At 34.1% G+C, this 13,319-nt stretch overlaps 1 protein-coding gene across 29 annotated transcripts in view; it reads left to right on the top strand.

Annotated features, from left to right (window-relative positions):
• The window catches only part of CLOCK (clock circadian regulator), a 132,970-nt gene that overhangs the window by 12,290 nt on the left and 107,361 nt on the right, over positions 1-13,319 (top strand). The window lies entirely within an intron of this gene.

The raw sequence follows: 13,319 nt of genomic DNA, 5'->3' as shown, positions 1-13,319 counted from the left end.
TGGTTTTGGACAGTCAATTTTTGTTCATGTTTACCCTTTCCAGGGTTCTTCCGTCCCTCATTTCTGTTTCTGTCTGGGATCATTTTCCTTCTGTCTGAATAGCTTCCTTTAGTAGTATGTATTTTAATACCAGCCTACCTACTGACAGTGAATTTTTCCATTTTTGTTTATCTGAAAACATCTTAATTTCACCTTTTTTTGAGTTATATTTTCACTGGGTATAGAATTCTATGTCAGTAGTTATTTCATTGTCTTATGGCTTTCTGTTAAAGTCTTACTGAAGGTAATGTGTCAGCTTATAGTCTTGCTAATAATTCTTTTATTTTTTTCAAAAGACTTCTCAAAATGCCTTCTTTGCTGTCATAGTTTTTTAGCAGTTTGACTATGATGTGTTGAGGTGTGTTTTTCTTTGTATTTGCTTTATGTTCATAGAGCTTTTTTGAATCTGTAGCTTGGTGCCTTTAGTTTGGAAAATTCTCTGTCATTACATCTTCAGTTATTGCTTCTGCCCCCTCCTCCTTTATGGATTTTAATTTAAACATTTATTACACCCTGTCATCATGTTTCACATGTCTCTTAAAAATTTTTTTCTCTATATATTTCAGTTTGGGTATCTTATAATGACCTATCTTATAGTATACCAACAACTATCTTACTTTTTCTCCAAGCCAATCTATTGTGTTCTTAATTTTACATTGAAACTTTGAGTTCTAAAACATCCATTTGATCCTATTTTATACATTTTTAATAGACTTCAAGTCTCTTGAACATACTGATTAAATGCTTGTTATTAATTTCAGTAACTGCATCAACCATTGGTCTACGTATATTGTTTTTCTGTTGTTTTTCATGTGTTTGTGTGGTTCTGTCACTTCATATGTTGCTAGGTTTTTCAAAGAACTTGTCCATCTCATCTAAGTTGTTGAATTAGTAAAGTTGTTTATAATATTCTCTTATTATCCTTTAAATAGCTATAGAATATATCTTGAGTCTAATATCTGTATAATCTGCAGAGATTTGGTGTCATTCCTGATATTGGGAAATTGTGTCTTCTCTCTTTTTTCCCTGATCAGTCTGGCTTGAGATTTATTAACTTTATTAAGATTCTCAAAGGATCAGCTTTTGGTTTAACTGATTTCCTCTAGTTCTCCTGCTTTTTGTTGCCTTATTTCTGCTCTGATCTTTATTAATTCCTTTCTTTAACTTACTTTAGGTTTGTTTTCTTTTTCTAGTTTCTTAAGGTAGAAGCTGAGGTCATTAATCTGTGACCTTTTCCCCTGCTATATGTGTGCTACAAATGTCCCTCTAAATATTGCTTACAAATTTTAATATATATATGTTTTTCATTTTCATCCAGCTCAGAGTACTTTTTAATTTACTTTTTGATGTCTTCTTTGGCCTCGACATTATTTAGAAGTATATTATTTAGTTTCCAAGAATTTGAGGGTTTTCCAGAGATCTATTATTTTTAAGTTAATTCTCTTGTGATGAGAGAATATACTTTTATGACTTGGATCCTTTTAAATTTATTGATTTGTTTTATGGCCCATAATATGATCTGTCTTAGTAAATGCTCCATGTGCACTTGAAAAGAATGTGGATTCTGTTGTTGTTGGGTGGAGTGTTCTGTAGATATCAATTAGGTCAAGTTGGTTGATAGTTTTTGTTTATGTCTTGTAATTTTTGATTGAATGCCAGACATTGTGATTTAAAAAACAAAATAAAGCAAGCATCAAGTATGTTCTGCCAGAGGGTGTTTACCTTTTCTTCTAGGCAGATAGACTAGGGAGCCAGTCACCTTAATTTATACAGAGGCTAGGTTGCTATTTGAGTAGTTTGGTGGTATTCTTCTTCTTCTTTCCTTTATTTGTAGGGTATGGTTTTCCAGGACTTTCATTTCAAAGCCTTTCATTTCGTTTCAAAGGGTCTTTACCCCTTAGCAGAGCCAAAGTGGAAAATTTCACTTTGCTTTTCGAAGTTTTTCAATTATTATTTAGCCTCTTACCCTGTACTGTTTTAAAATTAAGCAAATGTCCTGTGAGAGATATTGGCCTTGAGCTTGAGGTCCCTGCAGTTTCCCATTTTTGTTACTCCAGCCTTGTGTGAACACCAAAAGCACTCCTGGTTTCTTGGTTCCTCAGCAGCAACGTTTTGTACAGGCCAAATCTCAAGTTTTCAGCCTTCACACTCAGCCCATAATCTGGAAATAACCCCAGGGAAAGCAACTGCAGATCATCTAAACAAATTTAAAAGATCCCCCCTTCTCTGGAGTGGTAGACCTTCTTGTCCCCCATGTTTTAAAGACAGCTATACGCTGCCTTTAAAAATATGTTTTTTTGTAATTTATTTAGCTTTTCTAGTTGTTCTCAAGAAGAATATTGACCCACTGCAAACTGTTTCATCCTACTTGGATGTGGACAACTCCTTACTGGTTTTTAGAAGCTTCACATAATACTCTATTTTCCTGAGCAATTTTGTATTAAGTATTCTTTTGGGTTTTAGGTAGGTGGGTTTTAGTTTTTGACCTAGTATACGTTCTAAAAATCAGATTTATTGAGGTATAATTTATATATGTTAAAACTCATCCATTGTAAGTATACATGTTGAATTTTGACGGACAGATACATTTTTGTAACCACTACCACAATCAAGATACAGAAAATTCCTGTCAACATGAAAAGTTCTCTCTCCCTGGCAACCACCAATCTGTTTTCTGATAATACAATTTCACCTTTTATACAATATGATATAAATGGGATACTACAGTATATGGTCTTCGGGGTCTAGCTTGCAGTTAGCATAATGCTTTTGATACTCATCTGTGTTAGTGGTTTTCTCTTTTTATTTCTGAATACTTTTCCATTGTATGAGATATGGCATAGTTTGTTTATAATTATTAGTTGTTGGACTTTTGGATTGCTTCCAGTTTTTGGCTATTATAAACAAAACTGCTAAACATTTGTGGACATGTGTTTTCATTTCACTTGGGCAGATATGTAGGAATAGAATTGCTGGGCTGTATGGTAATTATATGTTTAACTTCATAAGACACTGATGAACCGTTTTCTAAAGTGGTTTTACCGTTTTACATTCCCTTCAGCAATGAGATTTTCAGTTGGTCTGCATTCTTGCTAACACTTGGTATTGTCAGCGTTTTTGAATTTCTGCCATTCTAGTGGGTATGTAATGTTAAGTCATTGTGTTTTTAATTTGCATTTCCCTAATGACATGATATTGAGCATGTTTATGTGTGCTTATTGGTCATTCGTATATTTTCTCTTGTGAAGTGTCTGCTCAGATCTTTTACCCATTTAAAAAATTGGGTTGTTTACTCATTTACTGAGATGTAAGAGGTTTGTTTTTGTAAATATATTCTGATATGAGGCTTTTATCAGATACTAGGATTGTGAAAATTTGATCTCCCAATCTATGGCTGCCCTTTATATTTTCTTAATGGTATCTGAAGAGCAAAGTTTTAAATTTTGATGAAATCCAGTTGATTAATTCTTTTATTCTTCATATTTTTGTGTCCTAAGAAATGTTTGTCTACTTTGAAGTATATGATTCATTTCAGTTGATTTTTATATATGATATGAAAAAGGGTTGAGATTCTTAAAAAATTTTTTTTCCACATAGATATACAGTTGTTGTAGCACCATTTATTGAGAGACTGTTCTTTTTCTCCACTGAATTACCTTGTCACTTTTGTCAAAAACCAATTAATCATATGTGTGTGGGTCTTTTTTTGAACTCTATTTTATATAGTGAACTTTATACTTATCTTTACATCAGTACCTCTAAGTCTTGATTACTGTAGCTTTAAATCTGGTAATGGAAGTCCTCCAGTACCATAAACATAATATACTTCTGTATTCATTTAGGCCTTTAATTTCTCTCAGTAAAGCTTTTTAACAGTTTTTGAATATACTTTTAGTAGTGGACTTTATCCTATTTGTTCAGCAAGTACCTAGTGAACATCTGCTGTGTGCCAGGCACTGTTCTAGTTGCTGGTGTTACAGCAGTGAACAAAGAATGCAAAAAGGCCTGCCCTTGGGGAGCTTACATTCCAACTGGGGGAAACCAGATGAGAAACTCTTAACTTAAATGTATGTTAGATGGTGATTAATACTATGGAGGAAAACAAATCAGGGGAGGGGGCTGGAGTGTTAGGGTGGGGACAGAGGGATTTATAATTTTTAATTGTGTGGACAGAAAGGTCTTCACTGAGAAATTGATATTTAAGCAGACCTTAGTCTGCTCTATACCCTAATAATGAAACAACCAACAATTCAGAAGGAAAAGGGGAAAGAAGGTGGGAGCTTGAATAAGTGTGCTAAGTATGCTAGTTGCCTCCTGTGTAGTAACTAGAAGTCCATAGCATTTAAAATCAACAAGTGTAGTGATAGAAGTATCTAACAGCAGAAAGGTAGACCATAAGAAATATCATGTTTTTGGTTGAAATCTGGTGATGAGAAAGTGTAACATCTTAACATAGCTTATAGTAGAGAACTAATAGGTAACATGAAGAAATGGAAGATGGACTTCAATACATATGATATTATAAAAGTATTATTTTAATAAAAACCTTATTAAAATAACAGAACTATCTGTAAAATGTAAATATGGAGAAAAGATGGAATTAAATGAGACATTAATGGGTATTTTGATTGTAAAGTTTATAATTTACAATGAAGAAATACCAAATAGTATTTCTTCAAAAATAGTAGAGCATTAATATTCAAAAGTAAAAGTGATCCTGGAAAGTTATAGTAGATTAGTAGAGCAAAATATTCAAAATAGTAGTAGAAAATAGTAGAAAAATAGTAGAGCATTAATATTCAAAAGTAAAAGTGATTCTGGAAAGTTATTCAGAAAAACTTTACTGGTGGACTTTAATGGATCTCTCTTAGACCAAAGTGTATCAAGTGAACAAAAAAATTAAGGCTATAGAACAATTAAATATCCCAATTAATAAGCAAAATTTGATGGATAAACTGAATCCTACCTTGAAAATAGAGACTGTATACCTTCTTTCCAAGCATTTATAGAACATATACAAAAATTGATTATAGTACTAGATCATAAAGAAAACTTTTGTACATTCCTAAAGGTAGGAATAATTTAGAACTGCCCATCTAATATGATAGCCACTAGCTACATCTAGCAATTTAAATTCATTAAAGTTGAGTAAAATTTAAAATGCAGTTTCTCAGTCTTACTAACTACATATCAAGTGCTCAAATAGGATTGATTGACATTAGAATGAGGAGAGAAGAAAGCAGATTGAAGACAGTATATGTGAACTAAATCTTCCTGTTTCATAGCAAGGAGTCAGTAGACATAATTTGAAGTTAGTCAAGAAATACAGACATGTTATATATAATTAGAGAGATAAATATAAAAACTACAGACACATAGATAAAAGTGAATGCTTCTAGCGAACAGGACTGCAGTTTTTTACTATTTGTTTTTTTAAAACCATGTGCATGTATTACATCAATAATATGCAAGTTTTACGAGACTAACAGGATATACAAACAAAATAAAAACTTATAAACTGTCTTTGCACAATAGCTTCTTATCCAGTAACTGTTAAGTGTAACTTTATTCCTTTGCATAAAGTAAAAAATGCTCTAGTTTTTTTTTGATATTTGATTAAAATTAATTTATACTGAAAGTATTAAAAAAAATTTTCAGGCACCAGTTGCCAGTCTTCTCTTCCATTTACAAATGAAGATAGCAGGCAGCTTTCTGTGACTTTGGTCATATACTACTTATCTTTAATTGATGAAATAGTTAATTTGATTTCAGTAGTGAGTAAAAGATTCATATAAAATATTTGGAGTACTTTAAGATTTTAATCTAAATAAACATCTTTCAGACAACAAAAGGGCACTTACCTGGGTCAGGAAATAAAAATCAAAGCTTATACTCACAGCCCCTGAGGACTTATGATATATTTCAAAGGTAATTTCTCTTTAATTTCTAGGGAATATTTTAAATATAAGTAAAGAGTGACATCTTTAACAAGGACATTTGGCAAATAACTATATGAAAATTTTACTGCTTATATAGTGAAGGTATTGGTTATTATTTAAGATGCCACTTTATATTGCTTTATTTATTCACAACCTGTTGCTGTAGTTATTATCTATTTTCAGAATATTATTACATCTTTTTGCATATTCACTATGAGAGAGGGACTATAGATAAGGTTTAGGGCAAAAGAGAAAGAAGTTTTGCCCCGTGATTTAATATTACTTGAAAACGTATATAGGCAGACTAGTTCACAGTGTCATTTGTTGAATGTGTATAATATTTGTTTTCCGGTTTCCCAAATTGACTGGCCAAGCCAGTTTTTACAGCTTGACACTCTGAAACTGTCAGTATATTGTAGTTTGATAATTCAAGTAACTTTACACATAAGAAAATTAAACGTATAGGGATTAAATCTAAACACTTAGCTTAGAGGAACAGCATTACACAGCAAATCATCAAAAAGACCGACAGCAAATCCCCAGTGTGGTGGAAGATTTACGGAATATGGTGTTAGTAATTTATCTTTATAGCGATAAAGTCTTGGTCTCCAAATACTTTTTCAACATTTAAAAATTCAGTATTTTAGAAATAATATTAAGATTTTTTTCTTCCTTGGAATGTAATTTACATCATTTTAATAATTAAAGATCTTTATGATTATACTTAAATCAATTACAAAGTACTTGCTGAAGGTGTAGGAGATTGGGAACTTATCTACTGACTTCTAGACACAATCTAAAACTTTGCTTTTCAATAAATCTTTGACATTTTCTTGTTTGTCTTTGTTCTAAAACATTAATGCATGTTTTAAAAGATCCAATAGTAATGAAACGTTCTATAAATGTGTGTGTCACTTACCCTAGGTTGTACTACATTGTGATTACCAGCCCTAAAATAATTATTATAATCATATGGTTTACAGTATACAGCAAGAGTCTAATGGCACCACAGGAACCATACCCAACCTGAAACAAGTGTTTATTCTATTCTTTCAACTCTCATGAAGCCATATGCCTGTATATGTTTAGAGGAGAGTATCTCTTCTTCCTTAGGCTAGGCTCACTCTGCCTCTTACTACCTTTATTTTTTGAAGGCCCTGACATTTTAAAATTCTCTAAAGGTGTTACTAGTGAGTGCTTTCCGTAGATATTATAAGAATAAAAATGAAAATATTATATTACCAACATAAGTCATAGTTTCTAATTGTAGGGACTTTGTTTTGTTCAGTCATACAGCCCTGGTACCTAAAATACCTGGCCATAGTATATACTCAGTAGTTTTTGAGCATAGGTAAATGCAGAAACAACTGATGTATCCATATTTTTATGTATATTTATTCATATTTAGCAAATACTTTAACATTATTGTATATAACGATAGTCTTGCAATTTATCTTCCGATCTAAAAGAATATTTAGTTGTATATAATCCAGTTAGACTCTAAGCTCCTTAAGGAGTTTGAGATTAACTTTCACACCACGGGAATACTAAACTGTAAGTGGGAGTAATATTCCACATTATAACTTAGCTGCCCAAATGTAAATTCTCTGGTTTGTGTCAGTTGAGAGTTCTCACTCATAATAGTCTGCTAATCATCCAGTTAAGAAAATTAATGCTCTGACAACTTTAGTTGGTCAAACACATTTTATTTAAGTAGTAAGATTTAAACCATATGTTCAGAACTTTATTTTTAAGTTTCTAAAATCTTTAATTATTAAAGATTAGCAGTAGTATGTGAGATTTCATCATCAGACCAAATTGGCAGCATAGGGATTCCTAACACTCATCCCTTGCCAAAATGTCAACTTTGCTCCTGCAAACCCAGGTCCCATCTCTACCTAGTGTCTGTCAGCTCCAGTGGCCCCAGGCAGCTCCTGTGACTCCTCAGCTCCAGGTCATGAGAATTCCAACAAACCCAGTCCCGTGATCCATTGTAGCACTAGCCAGCTCCTGTGAACCCAGGCTACAGGGTTACTTTGGTGCTGGTCAACTACTGTGGCACCAGGCCCTCAGCAGGCTCCTGATTCACCTCAGCACCAGCTGCCTTCCATGACCCTGGGCATCTTCCATAGCACCAGGCTACTGGCAGTTTCCCATGAACCCAGGTCATGGCACATCCCAGCACCAACTGCCTCTGTGGCCCCTGGGCTCAGCACCTGGACAACTACCATGACCACAGGTCCCTGACACACCCCAGCTCAAGTCTGGCCCATGTGGAACTAGACTCCAGACTGGCTTCTGTGGGCCCTGAATCAGGTCCTCCCTCTTGTACCCAGGCACCAGGATGATCCCTGAATATGCAAGCATCTGGCCTGCCCACCTGTTGACCCAGGCATCACAACTGCCCACCCCATGGCTCCAGCAGTAAACTTCCCTGTGGAAACCACCTTATGTGTCACCCAGAATCTCTGGATGGGCTGACTGGTGAAGGACTTCCTGCTGAAGCATGTTGTAAAGACTAGAAGAGGTGCTCATTTTCTCAAATGTGCAGACTCTAGTGTAAGCCACAAGGATCATGAATCATCAGGGAAACATGACACCATCAAAGGAAACTAACAAAATTCCATTCCAATGACTGCCCCCTAAGGAAGAGATCTGTGAACTATTTGGCAAAGAATTGAGAATAATCCTCTTGAAGAAATTCACTGAACTATTAAAGGAATACATACAAGTAAATGAAAGTAGGAAAACAATGAGTGAACAAAATGAGAAGTTTAACAAAGAAATTGGAAACCATTATTAAAAAAACACAGAAATCCTAGAGTTGAAGAATACAATTACTGAACTGAAGATTTCTTAGAAATCTTCAACTGCAGATTTGACCAAGCAGAAGAAAGAAATAATGGATGAGGAGACAGGTCATTTGAAACCATCCAATCAGAGAAACGAAAAGAAAAGAGAATGAGAAAGTGTGAAGAAAGCCTGTGTAAATAATGGAATACCATTAAAAGAAACAATCTACTAGTTATTGGAATCCCAGAGGAGAAGAGAGGGAGAAAGAAGCATAAAGCTAATTTAAAGAAATAATGGCTGAGAAGTTCCCAGATCTGGGGAGAGATTTGGATATCCAAGTTCATGAGGGTTGAAGCTAATAGGTCACCCCAAAATGATCTTCTCCAAGACATGTTATAATACAACTCTGTAAAATCCAGCACATTTTGAAAGCAGCAAGATAAAAAAAATTCTTCCCATATAAGGGAACCCCCCATAAGGCTATCAACAGAATAAGGCTATCAGCAGAAACTTTGCAGACCAGGAGTACGGGGGATGATATATTCAAAGTGCCCAAAGAAGAAAACTGCCAATCAAGAATACTTTACCCAGCAAAATTGTTTTATATACATGAAGGAGAGATACTTTCCCAAACAAAAGCTGGGGGTATTCATCACTACTAGATCTGCCTTATGAGAAATGGTGCAAGGAGTTCTTCAGGCTGAAAGCAAAGGATGCTAATTAGTAACATGAAAACATATGGAAATATAAAACATACTGGTAAAGGTAAGTATATAATCAAATTTAGAGTATTAGATAATATGACAGTATTGAGAGTAACATGGTGGTTAAGTTAATCACTTAACTCTAATATAAAGGTTTAAAGGACAACTGTGTTAAAAGTAACTATAGCTATGGGACTTCCCTGGTGGTCCAGTGGCTAAGACTCCATGCTCCCAATACAGGGGACCCAGGTTCAATCCCTGGTCAGGGAACTAGACCCCACATGCTGCAACTAAGAGTTCACATACTGCAACTAAAGATCCCACATTGCCGCAACTAAAGATCCCACATGTTGCAACTAAAGATCCTGCATGCTGTGATGAAGATCCCACATGCTGCAACTAAGACCCAACACAGCCAAATAAATATTAAAAAAGGTAACTATAGCTACAGTAATTTGTTAATGGATGCACAATGTTAAAAGAGGTAAACTGTGACATCAAAAGCATAAAGTAAAAGATTAGAGTTCTTGTATATGATCTAAGTTGATAGCTTAAAGTAGACTGTTATAGCTAGAAGACGTTTTATATAAGCCTCATGATCATAAAACAAAACCTGCAGTAGATAGACAAAAGATAAAGAGAAGGGAGTCAAAGCATACCACTATGGAAAATCATCAGTTCACAAAGACATCACAAGATGGAGAAAGGAACAGGGGAACTACAAAGCAGGCAGAAAACATTTAATAAAATGTCATGAGAAAGTTCTTACCTATCAATAATTACTTTAAATGTAAATGGATAAAATTTTCCAGTCAAAACTCATGGAGTAGCTGCCTGGATTAAAAAACAAGATCAACTATATGCTGCCTATAAGAAACTCATTTCACCTTAAGGATACATGTAGGCTCAAAGGGAAGGAATGGAAAAAGATATTCCATGCAGTTGGAAACCAAAGAGAGCAGGGGTAGCTAACCTTATATCAGACAAAATAGACTTTAAATCAAAAACGATAACAAGGGGCAAAGACTGTCATTATACAATGAAAAAGGGATTGATTCATCAAGAGGATATAACAATTGCAGATATATATGCACCCAACATTGGAGCACCTAAAAATATTAAGCAAATACGAACAGATCTTAAGGGAGAAATTGACAACAATTAAGTAATAGTAGGGGACCTCAGTACCTCCACTTTCAGCAATGGATAGGTCATCTAGAAGAATGAAGGAAAACACTGGATGTGAAATATACCTTAGGCCAAATAGACCTAACACATATACAGAACATTCCACCCAACAGCAGCAGAATACATATTCTCAAGTGTACATGGAAACTCTGCAGGATAGATCATATGTTAGGTCACAAAACAAGCCTTAGCAAACATAAGAAGATTGTTATTGTACCACCTGTCTTTTCCATACAATGGTGTTAAACTTGAAAGCAATAAGAGGAAAATTGAAAAATTAATAATTGTGTGGAAATTAAATAACACACTCCTAAACAGCCAATCAGTTAAAGAAGAAATCAAAAGGGAAATTAAAAAATACCTTGAAAGAAACAAAAATGGAAATACAACATACCAAAACAGATGGTATGCGGCAAAAGCAGTTTAACAGGGAATTTCATAGCAATAAATGTCTAGATTCAGGGATGGGGGGAAAGATCACAAATAAACAACTGAACTACACCTCAAGGAACTAGAAGGGAAAAGCCTGGGACCAGATGGCTTCAAAGGAAAATGCTCCAAAACATTTAAAGCAGTTAGCAGAAGGAAGGAAACAACAAAGATTAGCACAGAAATAAAGAGACCAGGAAAACAATATAAAAGATAAATGAAACTAGTGGCTGTTTTTTGTCTTTTTTTTTTTTTTTTTTGAGAAGATAACATGGACAAATCTTTAGCTGGACTAAAGAAAAAAGACTCAAAATCAGAAACAGATGTAGAGAACAAACGTATGGGCACCAAGGGGGGAAAGTGATGGGGGTTGGTGGTGGTGGGATGAATTGGGAGATTGGGACTGACATTTATACACCAATATGTATAAAACAGGTAACTAATAAAAACCTGCTGTATAAAAAAAAATTCAAAAAAAAATCAGAACTGAAAGAGGAGACATTACAACTGACATGACAGAAATACAAAGGAAAATAGGAGACTACTATGAACAATCATGCCAACAAATTGGTTAATCTAGAAGAAATGGATAAATTCCTAGAAACCTACAACCTACCAAGACTGAATCATGAAGAAGTAGAAAATTTGAACAGACCAATAATGGATAAGGAGATTGGAACAGTAACCAAAAGCCTTGCAGCAAAGAAGAGCCAGGACCAGATGGTTTCACTGGTGAAACGTTCCACCAAACATTTAAAGAATACTTAACACCAATCCTTCTTAAACCCTTCCAAAAAATTGAAGAAGAAGGAACACTCGATACCAAAGCCAGATTAGCATACTACAAGAAAAGAAAACTACAGGCCAAAATCCTTGAGGAATATAGGTGCAAAAATTATCAACAAACTCTACTAGTAAACTGAATTCAGCAGCACATTAAAAGAATCAGACACCATGATCAAGTTAGATTTATCCCCAGGATGCAGGGATGGTTCAGTATACACAAATCAATAAATGTGTACACCACATTACTAGAATGAAAGATAAAAACATATTAATTATTACTGAATAGATATTTTCTACATATGTGATCTGTGAACAGAGGTAATTTTTTGCTGCTTCCTTCCATATTTGGATGACTTTTTCTTGCCTAATTGCTTTAGCTAAGACTTTGAGCACAATGTTGAATATAAGTGATATGAGTAGGCATCCTTGATTTGTCCATAATCTTGGAGGAAAAGCTTTCAGTTTTCATTGTTGAGTATGATGTTAGCTGTGATATTTTTATATATGGCTTTTATTATGTTGAGGTGGTTTATTTCTGTTTCTAGTTTAGTGTTTTTATTATGAAAGAGTGTTTAATTTTGTCAGATGCTTTTTCTTCATCAATTGAGGTATTTCCTACCCCTTCATTCTTTTAATGTGGTATATGACACTGATTAATTTTAATGTTTTGAATCATCCTTGCATTCCACCTGATCATGGTATATAATACATTTAATGTGCTATTGAATTTGGCTTGTTAGTATTTTGTTGAGGATTTTTGCATCATTATTCATCAGGAATATTAGTCTGTAGTTTTCTTGTTGCGTCTTTTTCTGGTTTTGCTATCAGGGTAATGCTGGCATCATGAAATGAGTTGGAAATGTTCCCTCCTATTTAATTATTTGGAAGAGTTTGAGGAGGATTGGTGTTAATTCTTCTTTAAATGTTTTGGAGACTTTTCCCATGAAGCCATCTGGTCCCAGACTTTTCTTTGTTGGGATCTGCTTTTATTTCTTGATTAATTGACTTTAAATTATTCTCGATTCTTCTAAGATGAGGATTTAATTCACTTGTGCTGTCCTTAATCTCTCATATCTCTTCATCCCAAAGTTTGAAACATTGTAATTAGTTCTTTTATTAGTATCTTTGCAACTGTAAATAAAATGTTTCTTAGACATTATATTTTAAATCCCTACTGTGTAAGATAAGGATAGTAGGGCCTTTATCCATTTCTCCATCTTGTCTTTTCTACTCCTTCACTTCCATTTTACCTTTTCTTTTGCGTTTGACCAGGTTGATCACATAACATTTACGTTCTGTTATGTAATGAGATTTAAGACATTCAGTCTTTTCGGTAGGTTGATTCTAAAAGCTGAACAAAATAAATTACAGTTAATCATTGAGCTATTCATTTTCCATGGGTACAAAGTTATGATAATGGAACTCAAAAAATAAAATATGT

Source organism: Tursiops truncatus, chromosome 5 (genome assembly GCF_011762595.2).
Source record: "Tursiops truncatus isolate mTurTru1 chromosome 5, mTurTru1.mat.Y, whole genome shotgun sequence".
Classification (NCBI taxonomy): domain Eukaryota; kingdom Metazoa; phylum Chordata; class Mammalia; order Artiodactyla; family Delphinidae; genus Tursiops; species Tursiops truncatus.
Note: the sequence above shows the minus strand (reverse complement) of the source record. Positions and strands in the feature narration are given on the sequence as shown.